The 13169-nt window shown below is 45.3% G+C and overlaps 1 protein-coding gene across 3 annotated transcripts in view; it reads left to right on the forward strand.

The window, feature by feature from the left end:
• The first annotated feature begins 12915 nt into the window (after window positions 1-12915).
• pip5k1ba (phosphatidylinositol-4-phosphate 5-kinase, type I, beta a) overlaps window positions 12916-13169 on the forward strand; it is a 157722-nt gene continuing 157468 nt past the window's right edge. Inside the window, exon 1 of one of the 3 annotated variants that reach the window (XM_067983517.1) lies at window positions 12916-13072. The gene's annotated coding sequence lies outside the window, so the exon portion shown is untranslated. The remainder of the gene's footprint in view (window positions 13073-13169) is intronic. The other 2 variants (XM_067983509.1, XM_067983515.1) reach the window with 2 other exon arrangements.

A 13169-nucleotide genomic window follows, 5' to 3' on the forward strand; every position in this document is an offset into this window, starting at 1 on the left:
AAATTTTGCTTGATAGTTGCTCCTGTGAAGCACCTTGGGGAGTTTTCACTACGTTAATGGTGATATATAAATGCAAGTTGTTGTTGTTGTTGTTGCCGCCACTTACAGGAGATGAAAGTCCAGAAGACATTATTTAGGCAGTTCGGTACAGGTGAGGAGTATCATCTGTCATGGGCAGCCAGTCAAGATTGAATAATAAAAATGTATTTTAATTTGATAGCTTTTGGTTAGCGGAAGTAATTATGCAGAAATTTCCAAGAAGAGATTAAATACATAGGTGGAGTTTATTTTAGAGCAGATTGTCTGGAAAGACCAGGCCTGAGGGGCCAAATGAAGTGGTTTCGGTCCGAACCTTCTCGCATTCTAACTGAGAATTTAAAGTGACACAGGTCAAATTCCACTTATTATGGTGGGAAGGGGAATAGTACAATTTTTGCATTATTTTAATTGTCCTGTTTAAATCTTCATACAAGTTAACAGTGTTAAAGACCTCTGAACGGTCTCCATTCATGTCACTTGAAGGATATCCTGATGTCCTGGGCCAATATTTATCCTTCAATCAACATCACTAAAACTGATTATCTGGTCATTATCACATTGCTGTTTGTGGGAGCTTCCTGTGCGCAAATTGACTGCCATGTTTCCTACATTACAACAGTGCCTCCACTTCAAAAGTAATTCGTTGGCTGTAAAGCGCTTTGGGATGTGTTGAGAACATGAAAGGCGCTATATAAATACAAGTCAGAAAGCACTTCTGCACACAAAGGGTAGTGGAAATCTAGAACTCTCTCCCCCAAAAAGCTGTTGAGGCTGGGGGTCAATTGAACATTTCAAAACTGAGATTGATAGATTTTTGTTAGACAAGGGTATTAAGGGTTACGGAACCAAGGCAGGTAAATGGAGTTAGGATACAGATCAACCATGAATTAATTAAATGATGGAATAGGCTCAAGGGGCTGAATGGCCTACACCTGTTCCTATTTTCATTCTTTTTTGCTCTAGAATTCAGCGTTGAATTTTCTTTCGAAGCTGCCCATTTTAACATCTATGAAAGCAAAGGTATTGCTGAAGGAGGAAACCAGTCTTGATTCTTTGCTCCAAGTGTATGGAAATATTGTTAAAGCCATAGTGAATAGTCAACTATTGTGTGCAGAACAATATTTCTCTGTGACATTATGCTTGATATTTTCTTGTTGATGTTAGTTCCTTGATGCCATGCTTCTACCGAAAGGTAATAAGAGTTTATGGATTACTTTTGAGCATGCAAGAAAATGCTTTCCCCAGTGCTGGAAGCTATCTTCTAAAGACAAGGAAAAGAATACAGTCATCTTGCTCACCCTTTTGCACTTCCCAGAAGGCATTTTTCATCACAATCCTATTTTGTTTGAGTGAGATGAAAAGATGAATAGGTAATTATACTCCAAAATCATGCTCAAATACCAATATCAGCTTCCAAGACACAATTTTTCGTGTTCTTTTAGTTATAATAAAAAAATGTTTAGCAACTACTAACTCCCCCGTGACATTGCTCACCATGAGTCACAGGTCACATTGTTAAAAGAGGGCGCTGAGGTGGAGGAAAAGGGGGGAAGGGTGCAAACTTCCACTGAAAAAAATTGGAAAGAATTTTGTAAAAGTTCACTTAAATGTTTCTTTACTTGTTCCGACAATATAAGTAACTCGTGTTTCCCTCACCTATTGCATGTAGATAAATAAGTATGATGGTTATACAAATAAATATGTGCATATAATATGGGAAGAAGCTTAATTTTAACAGACACAAAATCAAAGGGACGTTCACCGAATTCTTGATATGTACGCTGACAGGTTGGGGCTCTGTGCCAGGAATTATTATCCTGACAATATATATTCTTTTTTGTTCAAAGTTAGTTCAGAAAATTTTAGGGAGCGGAAATGAGGGCCATACAATACAACAACAACTTGCATTTCTATAGCATCTTTAACATAGTAAAACGTCCCAAGGTGTTTCACAGGAGCGATTATCAAACAAAATTTGACACCGAGCCACATAAGGAGATATTAGGACAGGTGACCAAAAGCTTGATCAAAGAGGTAGGTTTTAAGGAGCGTCTTAAAGGAGGAGAGAGAGGTAGAGAGGCGGAGAGATTTAGGGAGGGAATTCCAGAGCTTAAGGCCTAGGCAGCTGAAGGCACAGCTGCCAACGGTGGAGCGATGAAAATCGGGGATGCGCAAGAGGCCAGAATTGGGGGAGAGCAGAGATCTCGGAGGGTTGTAGGATTGAAGAGGTTACAGGGATAGGGAGGGGCGAGGCCATGGAGGGATTTGAAGACAAGCATGAGAATTTTAAAATCGAGGCGTTGCCGGAACGGGAGCCAATGTAGGTCAGCGAGTACAGGGGTGATGGGTGAATGGGACTTGGTGCGAGTTAGGATACAGGGCAGCAGTGTTTTGAATGAGCTCAAGTTTATGCAGGGTGGGAGGCCGGCCAGGTGAGGATTGGAATAGTCGAGTCTGGAGGTAACAAAGGCACGGATGAGGGTTTCAGCAGCAGATGAGCTGAGGCAGGGATGGAGACGGGCGATGTTATGGAGGTGGAAGTAGGCGGTCTTGGTGATGGAGAGGATATGGGTCAAAATCTTAGCTCAGGATCAAATAGGACTTGGAGGTTGCAAACGGTCTGGTTCAGCCTCAGGCAGTGGCCGGGGAGAGCAAAATAACCAGGGTGACAATAGAGTAAGGGTTTTACCGGGGACAAGGGCATCAAGGCACTGTGAAAGGAAGTCCTAGGAGGTAAACAGTCCAGGCGCTCCAGATGGATCACTGATACGCACTGCAGGAAGACAAAACCCAACCAGGTTCAACAGCTCAGGGAGCTGGGCTGACAGAAAAGGACAGCCATCAATAGAGACAAGGAGGCCTACCCGATGCGACTATCAGAAGAGGCAGAAGCAGCAGCACAGCGCTAGAACACCTAAAACAAATATGCAATAGTGAGGAAACTGTGAGGGAAAAAGACACCCAGCCCTCAAGTGGCCCCATGGCAACTGCCAATGGAGACCCGCTGATCAATTGTAATGACCAACAAGACCAGGGTTTGAATCTAGAACCTTCCTGGCCTCTGGCTAAGTGCCACATAAGCCAGTAACAAACCCTAGTAAATAGTTTATAATCCAATTTTCAATGTTTACAGTGATTGGGATGATATTGCAAACAGCTACAATCGATGGCCTAACCCTCATCCTATCATTAAAACAATCAGTACCTGCTTTAATAGGATAGCACTGGATTTCGTCAGCTATGGTGCTACATTTTACAGTGCAAGTGCACTGGAGAAAGTTCAAAAAAGATTTACAAGGATGATACCAGAACTGAGAGGGTACAACTATCAGGAAAGGCTGAACAGGCTGGGGCTCTTCTCACTAGAAAAGGGAAGGCTGAGGGGTGACCTAATAGAGGTCTTTAAAATTATGAAGGGGTTCAATAGGGTAAATGTAGGGAAAATGTTTCCACTTGTAGGGGAGACCAATACTAGGGGCCATAAATATACGATAGTCACTAATAAATCCATTAGGGAATTCAGGAGAAACTTCTTTACCCAGAGAGTGGTGAGAATGTGGAACTCGCTACCACAAGGAGCAGTTGAGGCGAATAGCGTAGATACATTTAAGGGGAAGCTGGATAAACACATGAGGGAGAAAGGAATAGAAGGATATGCTGATAGGGTGAGATGAAGTAAGATGGGAGGGGGCTCCTGTGGAGCAATATCACTGGCATAGACCAGTTGGGCCGAATGGCCTGATTCTGTGCTGTAAAACTCTATGTAAGTTATGGTTTGATAATGTATCTTACTTATTATAAGACAATAATTCAAAAGTGGTAATAGCTACCTCAGCAGAATCTGAACATCAGGTGAAAAATGCAGTATTAAATACTAATTGAATGTTTCGGCTCTTGTGTGTTGATTACAAGATTACAGCATTATGGAGTCTGTTTCCATAACTAGATAATCATTTTACTTGTCAGGTCCAGTTTATCAAAGTCAGGGCTCCTTGGGATATTTTAAGCACTTTCTCAAAAAATATAAATGAGCATAATATCCTTTTGTGAATGGGACTCTGCTTTGGGCCTCATCATACTGCTTGACCTCAATATTTAATGCCTAAAGCTGTGGTAAGCAAGGATATATATCATTTTGCTTCGATTAGCAGCAGCATTTCATTACAGTTTTAACAGCACGAGAAAACTGTCATAAAACATTCCTTGAATTCACTGCTTTCCTGAAGACCCTGTCTTTCAGCAAGGGGTGTAGTCAGCATCTTGGGAAGGGAAAAGCAGCACAGAGATTCGCTTCAATGAGATTAGTAAATAAGAGCCTGTTCTTATGTTTCATCAGGGAAATAACATAAAATTTACAGCACAGAAATAGGCCATTTGGCCTGTGTTTAGGCTCCTCCCCCTCTATTTACTTCATCTCACCCTATCAGCATAAACTTCTATTCCTTTCTCCCTCATGTGTTTATCGAGCTTCCCCTTAAATGCATCTATGTTATTCCCCTCAACCACTCCATGTGGTAGCGAATTCCACATTCTCACCATTAAAAAAGTTTCTCCTGAATTCCTTGTTGGATTTACTGATGACTATCTTATATTTAGGGCCCTCAGTTTTGGACTCCCTCACAAGTGGAAACATGTTCTCCAAATCTACCCTATTGAACCCCTTCATAATTTTAAAGACCTCTATCAGGTGACCTCTCAGCCTTCTCTTTTCTAGAGAAAAAGAGCCCCAACCTGTTCAGCCTTTCCTGATAGTTTCTAACCTCTCAGTTCTGGTATCATCCTTGTAAATCTTTGTTTGCACTTTCTCCAGTGCCTCTATATCCTTTTGTCTAAATTTGTGAACAGCCTCAATACAAGTTTTCCTTAGTTTCAGAAATGTCCTGCTTACATTGGAAAATTTGGAGTAAATAAGAAATGCATTTTTAAAACGACTTTTTTCAATGAAGCGTCTCTATACAGCTGTCCGCAGCCATCGTCAGTCAAGAATGCAGACTCCTCCACTGTCACTGCTAATCATCCGAGGAGAAGCCAAGTTGCCAGCTATGATGGACCAGTCCAATTTTTTTTGTTCTATTCCAACATGGTATGATCCACCTTGAGACAGCAAGCCACAGAGCAGCCATGGCAACACCTAATGAGACTCCGTGCAGCTGTTCTGGGGGAGTGAAAAGCAGTCTTCAGACTTCATTCCCATCATTATCAGGCTGGAATGCCAATGCTGTGCAATCCTGGGCTACCTAGTATCTCTAAACACGGACTGTAATAATCTGTAGTCTGCAACTGTGAAAGTCATAAAATTCAGAGATGTATTTAGTGTTTTCCCACACAATTCTCAGCTTAAAAGAGCTAAAACAATAAACACATTTTCTTTTTCAATTTTCTCCCCCTTTCTCTCCTGAAAGTGGTCACTTATATTGGGGATCAATTCCACGAGCACCAACAGTCCTCACGCACCTAGCCCAAGTGACCATTCTATTACTTGAGCACATAATCTAGGCTAACGCTCCCCGTGCCAGTACTGAGGGAGTGCTGCACTGTCGGATGTGCCGTCTTTCGGATGAGATGTTAAACCGAGGCTCCCTCTCGGGTGGACGGAAAAGATCCCATGGCACTATTTTGAAGAAGAGCAGGGGACTTTTCTCCGGTGTCCTGGCCAATATTTATCCCTCTACCAACATCATTGAAACAGATTATCTGGTCATTATCACATTGCTGTTTGTGGGATCTTGCTGTGCGCAAATTGGCTGCTGTGTTTCCTACATTACAACGGTGACTACACATCAAAGGTACTTCATTGGCTGTAAAGCACCTTGGAACAGCCTGAGGTCGTATAAGGTAAATGCAAGTCTTTCATTCTTTCTTTTATATTACAACAGTGACTACACTTCAAAAGTACTTCTTTCTATCCATCTATCTATACAATTTTCATATTGGTGGCCTCTACATGTGAATTGAAAGTTTGGCCAGAACAAATGGTGAGGTATAACATCCAGTGACACTTGTGACGCCCATTATGTGTTCTGCTAGCAGTGTGTTGTAGTGGTCAGCATGGGGATGCCGTATTAGGAGCTGTCTCCGGTAGTGGCACTGTAACAGGAATGTTGTACTTGGGCTTGAGCTTCCATAATCTAGTTCATATCACAGCAATCCCAGACAACATGACGGCTTAATTCTGTACTGGAGCATCTCCTATGTGGGTCGGTAGATATGTAATATGTTTTTATGTTTCATTGATCATATTTACATAATCTGTTCAGCTCCGGGAACTGGCACAGTTTCCTTTTATACTCCCATCAATCCCCAATTACTTCAGTCATAACTCATACAAAGGGATGACAGCTAGGCAGCGCTTCACAGTTCCAGTAGGGTTTTTAGAAATTACTTGATGGTTCACAGTTTTAACCAGCATTACAGTGACTGTTCTTTTTTAATACTGGGCACTCAAGGCCACATAAAAAAAAATTGGACACCATGTTGCTGATGAAACAGCCAATCGGTGGCAATCTCTAAAACCTGACTACACCAGCAAACAAAATGGGCAGATACTTTTACAGCCAGGATAAAAATGTTCTTATTATCATACCACTCCTAAATAGGGTTAATAACACAATCCAGCATTAACAACAACTTGCATTTATATAGCGCCTTTAACGTAGCAAAAACGTCCCTCAGCACTTCACAGGGGCGATTATTAATCAAAATTTGACACCAAGACAGGTAAGGAGACATTAAGACAAAAGAGGTAGGTTTTAAGGAGTGTCTTAAAGGAGAAGAGAGGTAGAGAGATGGAGAAGTTTAGGGAGGGAATTCCAAAGCTTAGGACCTAGGCAGCTGAGGACACGGCCGTCAATGGTGGAGCGATTAAAATCGGGGACGCGCAAGAGGCCAGAATTGGAGGTGCGCAGAGATCTCAGAGGTTGTAGGGCTGGAGGAGGTTAGGGACATAGGGAGGGGCGAGGCCATGGAGGGATTTGAACACAAGGATGAAAATTTTAAAATCAAGGCATTTCTGGACCGGAAGCCAAAGAAGGTCAGCAAACACAGGGGTGATGGGAGAACACGGCTTGGTGCAAGTTAGGGTACGGAATCTAGCACTAACATTAAAATGCATTCATACTTTTACATTAAAAGTGAATCTCTCAATGCATTGCTTGTAGGTTGAGGAGGAGGGTAACCTAATGTCTTGCAGAGGTGCAAGATCACCATTTTTAAAGTCAATTTCATTGCCAGGGACCTTTGGGACTTGAGCAAAGAAGGAGCAAGTACCAAACAGAGAGGAACCGGGCCTAAAGGAGGGAACAGAGTCTGTCTGCATGCACACGAGAAGGTGGAGATGGAGGAGTCAAGGGCATGTGCGGGAGCAAGAGAGCTGGGATACAAGTGAATCGATGAGGGAGTACAGGATGGTGCGTGAATGGAATGCAAGCTCCTTACATCGGGGATGCGCAAGAGGCCAGAATTGGAGGAGCACAGAGATCTCGGAGCGTTGTAGGGCTGGAGGAGATTACAGGGACAGGGAGGGGACGAGGCCATGGAGGGATTTGAAAAGGCTGAGGAATCTCTACACCACTGCTGTAAGTGGAGTTGCAAGTTTGGACAGGCAATCTCTCTGTTATTTTATTACTAGGTGTAGTATATGATAAACCTTGGCATTCACAACTTTTAAAGCAGCGCTATTATCAAAAACTTCTCACAGCCTGAGTCTGGAATGAGATTGTTATGTTCGCTGTTGCTCACAGATTTTTTTTTCTGCTGCATCGCGATTGGGTAGAAATTATTTTGGGGAAGAAAAGTTTTGATCATAAATTTGTAGTATTCATGAATCATGAAGCTAACTTCTTAAAAATATATTGTTGCCCCTTCCCTTCCCCCCACCCTCATTTTTTAGGTCTGTAACATATGAGGGGTTTTGATAGAGTAAATAAGGAGAATCTGTTTCCACTGAGGACCCTAGGCAAGACAGAGGGTCAGAGGGATCTTGGTGTGCAAGTTCACAGATCCCTGAAGGCGGCAGAACAGGTAGATAAGGTGGTAAAGAAGGCATATGGGATACTTGCCTTTATTAGCCGAGGCATAGAATATAAGAGCAAGGAGGTTATGATGGAGCTGTATAAAACACTGGTTAGGCCACAGCTGGAGTACTGTGTGCAGTTCTGGTCGCCGCACTACAGGAAGGATGTGATCGCTTTGGAGAGGGTGCAGAGGAGATTCACCAGGATGTTACCAGGGCTGGAGCGCTTCAGCTATGAAGAGAGACTGGGAAGATTGGGTTTGTTTTCCTTGGAGCAGAGGAGGCTGAGGGGGGACATGATTGAGGTGTACAAAATTATGAGGGGCACAGATAGGATGGATACTAAGGAGCTTTTTCCCTTCGTTGAGGGTTCTATAACAAGGGGACATAGATTCAAGGTAAAAGGCGGGAGGTTTAGAGGGGATTTGAGAAAGAACTTTTTCACCCAGAGGGTGGTTGGAGTCTGGAACTCACTGCCTGAAAGGGTTGTGGAGGCAGGAACCCTCACAGCATTCAAGAAGCATTTGGATGAGCACTTGAAATGCCATAGCATACAAGGCTACGGACCAAATGCTGGAATATGGGATTAGAGTAGACAGGGCTTGATGGTCGGCGCGGACACGATGGGCCGAAGGGCCTCTATCCGTGCTGTATAACTCTATGACTCTATGACAGGAGGGTCAGTAACCAGAGGACACAGATTTAAGGTAATTGGCAAAAGAACCAGAGGGGAGATGAGGAGAATTATTTTTTTTTACGCAGCGAGTTGTTATGATCTGGAATGCGCTGCCTGAAAGGGTGGTGGAAGCAGATTCAATAGTAACTTTCAAAAGGGAATTGGATAAATAAGAAAGAACTTGCTTGTAGTGCCTTTCATGACCTCAGGACATCCAAAAGAGCTTTACAGCCAATGAAGTACTTTTTTGAAGTGTGGATGAGCTTCCGACCTCATATCCGCTCCATCACCAAGACCGTCTACTTCCACCTCCGTAACATCGCTCGTCTCCGCCCCTGCCTCAGCTCACCTGAAAACCTCATCCATGCCTTTGTTACCTCTAGACTTGACTATTCCTATTCTCTTCTGGCCGGCCTCCCATCTTCCACCCTTCATAAACTTGAGCTCAACCAAAACTCTGTTGCCCGCATCCTAACTCGCACCAAGTCCAATTCTCCCATCACCCCAGTGTTCACTGACGTACATTAGCTCCCGGTCCAGTGGCTCGGTGTCAAATTTTGTTTGATAACGGTCCTGTGAAGCGCCTTGGGACATTTTACTATGTTAAAGGCGCTATATAAATGCAAGTTGTTGTTGTAGTTACTGTTGTAATGTAGGAAATATACTTGTAATATACTTGAAAAGGAAACATTTTCAGGGCTATAGGGAAAGAGCGGGAGAGTGGGACTAATTGGAGAGCTCTTTCAAAGAGCCGGCACAGACACGATGGGCCAAATGGTCTCCCTCTGTGCTGTATCATTCTATGATTTTCTGGCTGAGGTAAACAACAGCTGGACTTCTGGCTAGGGGACATTGAAACTAGCCAGTAGAGGGAGTCCTGAGTGGCCGAATTGCTAACTTCCATTCCTTTATTGCTTTTTCTTAATTTCAAAATATACTTTATTTCATAGAATTTAAAGGTACACACAGTTCAAAGTAAAGATCACTATTCCAAACTAGTACATTTCAAACCAAGAATGCCACAGATCGTACACAAAGCGATCTCATTATTACAATTCAAACACAGTATTTCTTATGACTCATGGTGTACAATACAAGGTGGGGTGCTCTTACACAGTGGCCTTCCCCCATAGAGCCTTTGTGTAGGTCGCACTTCGCCTCAGTGCATCCCATAGCACGTACTCCTGGACTTTTGAGTGTGCCAGTTGGCAACACTCGGTCGTGGACAGCTCCTTCAGTTGGAAGACCAGTTTGTTTCGGACGGAGCAAAGAGTCTCCTTCACCGAGTTGATGGTCTTCCAGCCGCAGGTGATGTCTGTCTCGGTGTGTGTCCCGGGGAACAGCCCGTAAAGCACAGCGTCCTGTGTAACCAAACTGTTGGGCATGAACCGGGACAGATACCAACGCAACTCTCTCCACACCCTCTGCGCAAAGGGGCAGCCCATGAGGAGGTGGACGACAGTCTCCTCCCCGGTACAGCCTCGAGGGCAGCTCACGTGCATGTTGGAAGGACTGCACTGAAAGGGCCTTTCTCACCACCATCCAGGCTACATCGTGGTGCCTGTTGGTCAGTTCTGACTATGAGACGTTCTGCCAAATGGCATCGACCGTCTGGGGAAGAAACCCATCGAGTCCACCCTCTCCGTTCTTTGCAGGACTCTGCGAACGTTCCCTGTCGATCACTGTCTGACGGCTTTGTGGTTGAAGGGGTTCCTTCTCAGGAACTTCTCCACCTGGGGCAGGTGGGGGGGGATGGTCCAACTGGATGGGACGTCGTGTGCCTGCTCGGCCAGCGTGGCCAGACCCAGCCTTCTCAGTGTGTTGGACAGGTAGAAACTCAGCACGTAGTGACACTTGGTGATTGCGTACTGGGGCTCTACACACATCGTGAGGCAGCCACACACAAAGGTGGCCATCAAGATCAGAGTGCCGTTGGGGCCCTCCTCCCCCTTTGCCTGGGGGCACGTACATGGTGGCCCTGCGGACAGGTTCTACCTTGGATCTCCAGGCAAAGTAGAAGATAGCTTGGGTGACCGTGACAGCAGAGTTGTGGGGAATGGGCCAGACCCTGGCCACGTAGAGCAACACCGCGAGTACCTCACACCTTATCACCAGGTTCCTGCCAGCTATGGAGAGGGATCGCCCCACCCACATACCAAGCTTCTGTTTAGCCTTGGCAATCCGCTCCTCCCAGTTCTTTGTGCAGGCCAGCAGCCCCACCCGATCCCCAGCACCTTCAGGTAGTCAGACCTGACAGTGAAGGGCACAAGGGACCGGGCCTCCCACCTCATAGAACATAGAAAATAGGAGCAAGAGTAGGCCATTCGGCCCTTCGGGCCTGCTCCGCCATTCAAAATGATCATGGCTGATCGTCTAACTCAGCACCCTGTTCCCGCTTTTTCCCCATATCCCTTGATCCCTTTAGCATTAAGAAATATATCTATCTCCTTCTTGAATATATTTAATGACTTGGCCTCCACTGCCTTCTGTGGTAGAGAATTCCACAGGTTCACCACCCTCTGAGTGAAGAAATTTCTCCTCATCTCGGTTCTAAATGGCATACTACGTATCCTGAGATTGTGACCCCTGGTTTTGGACTCCCCAGTCATCGGGAGCATCCTCCCTGCATCTAGTAGGGACTGCGGAGAGAGGACAGCCCTGCCTGACTCCAGATCTGATCAGAAAGCTCTCTGACTCCCACCCGTTGATTAGGACTGCACTAAGGATGTCCGCGTAGAGCAGTCGGATCCAATCGTGGATTCCCTCCCCAAAACCCATTTTGGAGAGCACATCCATCATGTACGTGTGGGATATTCTATCGAAGGCCTTCTCCTGGTCCAGGATGATGAGGCAGGTGTTCACCCCCCTGTCCTGCATGTAGGTGATCGTATCCCTGAGCAGCTCGAGGCTATCAGAGATCTTCCTGCCGGGTACAGTACTGGTCTGATCTGGGTGGATCACCCGCTCCAGAGCAGACTTGAGTCTGTTGGTGATGGCCTTAGACAGAATCTTGTAGTCGACATTTAGCAAGGGAATGGGTGGCCAATTTTTGATTTCTTCCCTTTCCCCCTTCTGCTTCCGCTTGTAGATGAGGGTGATGATGCCTTTCCTCATGGACTCATTCCTTTATTGCAGGGAAGAGCCATTTTTGTGTGTCCTGTTAACAGCTCAATGAAAATGGGAACTTACGTGGGAAGCAGTGGACGCGAATCGCCTTTCAATTTAAAGTGAGTTTTCAACCTTGCAGGAAAAACATTCTGGAGATGTGAAACAGACTTCAGAGAAAGGAACGTGCCGTTTCCTGGTTTAAAAATGTGACCTATTTTAATGCATGTTTCTTCGAACAATAAATACCGCTCTGCATATGTTTAAACCGGTTTGCAAATTTCTGTCATGCTTCCTGATTATAAATCTTGACAATTTGCCTATGTCTATATCTAGTTATGGAAGGGGGAAACAAATCAACCCTGGCTGAAAAATAATTAAAATGCATACTCCCCGTTCATGGTACAAAATGAGTATTAACAGTAGGTGAACTTATTATTATAATCAGGATGTATTCCACAAAAGGGGATCTACAAATGAAATTGCTAAACCTTGAAAATGACATGTACTAACCTTGCATTAATGAAGGGGGGAGGGAGAGAGGATGTTACTGCAATCCTCAAGAAATGTCCATTGGGGAGTCTCTTCTGGTTTTAATTAGCACACCTTGGGAACCAAACAAGGAGGGGTGGGGGAATAAATGAATAAATAAACAAACAAACAAACAAACAAACAAACCACCCTCCTTGACAGCTGGTTAAGATTCCAGTTCAGGTGCCATATGCAGCAAGATGCGTGCAAACCTCAGTTTTATTTGTGTGTTTTTAAAAAAAATTCTTATTGATGAAGCAGCCGGGGGGGGGGGGGGGGGGGGAGACAAGGGGGAAGCTACGCCCTGCGGGATTCCTGGGCTCTTTCTGTGCACTGGTGGATGGAGATGGAGGAGGCTGTCCGGAGAATCGACCAAACAACAATAGGCTTGCGCGGGGGCGCGCGCTGCCCGGGCAAGAGGTTGGGAGAGAGAGAGGTTGGGAGAGAGAGAGAGCGCGCGCGCCGCGGCTCGTGCACCGTTTCAACTCTCGTGCACGCGCGCCGCGGCTCGTGCACCGTTTCACCTCTCGTGCACGCGCCCCGTGACTGATACATTCCGTCAGACTGAGACGAGCGACGGACTGTAGCCAAATGGGAAAAGATACACTCGCCTCACCTGTCACTCGCCCAGTGGCAGCGCCGCCGGCAGACGCAGCGCAGCCGGACCACCCACTCCTTTAAACCGACCAAAAAAAAACGCAGCACTGCAGGTAAGCAGCGGTATCACTAACAGGGCCGTGTTTCACGTGGGAGAGAGAGAGAGAGAGAAAGAAAAGAGGGGGAGAAAGAGAGGGGGAGAGGGTGAGA

Source organism: Heptranchias perlo, chromosome 4, assembly GCF_035084215.1.
Source record: "Heptranchias perlo isolate sHepPer1 chromosome 4, sHepPer1.hap1, whole genome shotgun sequence".
In the NCBI taxonomy this organism is placed as follows: domain Eukaryota; kingdom Metazoa; phylum Chordata; class Chondrichthyes; order Hexanchiformes; family Hexanchidae; genus Heptranchias; species Heptranchias perlo.